The sequence below is a fragment of the Oncorhynchus nerka genome, linkage group LG9b (assembly GCF_034236695.1).
Source record: "Oncorhynchus nerka isolate Pitt River linkage group LG9b, Oner_Uvic_2.0, whole genome shotgun sequence".
In the NCBI taxonomy this organism is placed as follows: domain Eukaryota; kingdom Metazoa; phylum Chordata; class Actinopteri; order Salmoniformes; family Salmonidae; genus Oncorhynchus; species Oncorhynchus nerka.
The window spans coordinates 7606029-7608536 of NC_088424.1; the positions used below are offsets into that span (position 1 = coordinate 7606029).

At 40.9% G+C, this 2508-nt stretch overlaps 1 long non-coding RNA gene across 1 annotated transcript; it reads left to right on the plus strand.

The window, feature by feature from the left end:
• Window positions 1-1176: 1176 nt before the first annotated feature.
• LOC115114798 (uncharacterized) lies at window positions 1177-2114 on the plus strand. Its single transcript, XR_003861279.2, has 3 exons — window positions 1177-1747; window positions 1886-1936; window positions 2046-2114. It is a non-coding gene; the product is annotated as an uncharacterized LOC115114798 (long non-coding RNA).
• Window positions 2115-2508: the final 394 nt, after the last annotated feature.

Sequence of the window (2508 nt, forward strand, 5' to 3'; positions counted from 1 at the left end):
GATCAATTCTTTCACATTCTGGAAAGCAATGTTGTGTTGCTTGTCCCAGAGAAACTCACTGGACTGCTTTAGCAGTTGACGCAGGCGTGCATTAGCATTGGAGAGGCTGGGTGTGAACTTGGCTAAGTAGTTGACCATTTCAAGCACTGTTTCCAGCTCTGCACAGTTCTTTGGTGGCTCCATTTCTTTTATGGCTGAGTTTGGCTAGTTTGATGAGGTCCATGTCTAAACATTCTTTAAGACCTAGCACTGCAGGTGCTCTAGTGTCGACAACATAAAAGTCCAACATGTCACTTTCTTTGTATTTGCATTTGAAAGTGTACGTGCCTTTTACTGGTAGCTGTTCACCACCATAACTAGTCAGTCTGCGTGTGGTGGGCTGTAGCACGCACTCAGATGTCAAGCTGTGGTACTTATTCAGAGGAATAATGTTTACTTGTGCACCAGTGTCTAGTTTGAACTTTAGCTCTGTGCCTTGTGTTCCCATCTCAATGTCAGCAAAGGCTTGCTCTGTCTCTGGTATTTGACTTTTCTGTGTCACTGAATCAATAAACAGTTCATCAGCGTTTGACTCTTTGACATTTCATCTTCACTCACTGTGTCTACTGTTTTTCCACGGTAAGCTCTGTACACTTTTGCAAAGCGGTTCCATTTTCCACATTTAGTACACTATTTGTTGATGTCTGCCTGACTGCGTGCACTGCTTGTTCACCTGATGCGCTCATATTACTGCCGCGCGAAATGGTTTTCATATGAGCCTGTGCTAGCTCGTGAGATCTGGTTATGTCGAAAGCTTTGTCCAGCGTTACCTCAGACCCAACATTCAAAAGTTTCTCTCATTACTCGCGGTGAGTGTATTCCAAATACAATACGGTCCCTGACCATCTCATCCTTGTTTGCATAATCAGTCTTTCACAAGCAGACGCAGCTCTGTCACAAACTGTTCAAAAGACTCACTAGCTCCCTGTACTTTCTCATGAAATTTGTACCTAGCGAAAATCGTATTTGTCTTCGGCGTAACATATGCTTCAAAACAATCGTAGTATGTTTTCAGTACCTTTGATTCATCCTCGGTAAGTGTCCATGTGTTGTAAATATCTCACCCTTTTTCACCGATCCAGAGGAGCAGGTAGCTGCATTTTTGCTCTTCTCCTCTGTCCTTCAGAGGACCCGTGAACATTAGCTCCACATGCTGTTTGTACTTACGCCATGCATCGGGTAAGTTTGTAGACTCGAGATTCGAGGTGAAGGAATCCATATTTTAAGACCTTTTACTCAGACACCATGTCTTGTTTTGCACACTTTGTACAAAATAATAAATTGCAGTTCTACAGGATATTTCTTAACATAGCTCTTTATTAGCTAGCTATAACTGGCATGTTCACGTATAGCCAACCAGGATCACCCTGACCATGACCTAACCATTTGAGTGGTCTAAATCAATCATAGCACAGTATGAGATGGCGGTAAAATGCATCCAATTACAATTCAGTATGTTTACACATATGAATATTACAATAACAATTTAAGGACCAGAAAACTGACAGCTGTGCAATTTTCACATTGCTCTTTTGACTAAAACAAGCTAATGTTAGCTGGCAAAGTTAGCAAAGCTAACAAAGGTAGCTAACGTGAATATTTGAATCCTGTTAATTTGCTAATTATGGTCTCTTCTGTTTTAATAGCTGGCAGTAAGGGATCGACACATTAATGCTGGTGAGGAGGACATGTATGTGCCGCAAGAAAAGTGAGGACATTTTTATACATGACAAAATGTTTTTGAAGGAAAAAGTCCAGTCAAGCAATCAGGGTAGGTTGTATGATGGTTCTTAGCCTTCTCAAACATGTTACATTAAATAATGTTCTGTTCTTTGTCATGTCTCAGTAAGAACAGTCTGCTGGTCAGGCAGCTGAGATTAAGGTACACATTTTGAAGGTGAGTTGTCTCATAAAGATGTGGAATTATGTTAGTCAGTACATCTTACAATTTTCTCAAGGATTTTGATGTATATAACCATTGCTAATACACTACACTGACTCCTCAGGTGGAGTTGCAAATCCGTACTGGACTGAAAGAGGCATAAATTGTTAGATACACCAGACATTAGAGATGTTGTATTTATAATTTGACCTTTCAACACTTTTTTTCTTATTTTTTTGACAAATAAAAGCATATTTATATAGTAAACACTTGGCCTTTCCGTTGATTTGGTGACAGAATATGCATCAATTAGTGTATGGGCTGTGAGAACAAAGGGAAGTGGCTGTAACAATGGTGAGGTGTCTAGCTAAACACATAGGCAGTCAGGATCTCTAGTATCCACCAAGTGTTAACACCCAATGGCTTCCCTTATCCAACAGGCGGAGAAACAAGCTTTTGAGTCTTCAGCGATAAAACCCCTAAATTCTTCTGATTGGCATGGAACATACACACATGCTTTCTTTCCTTTCTCCCAGACTCTTCCTCCTCCTCTGCCCTCCCCCACACACAGGTCACACACAGGTAAC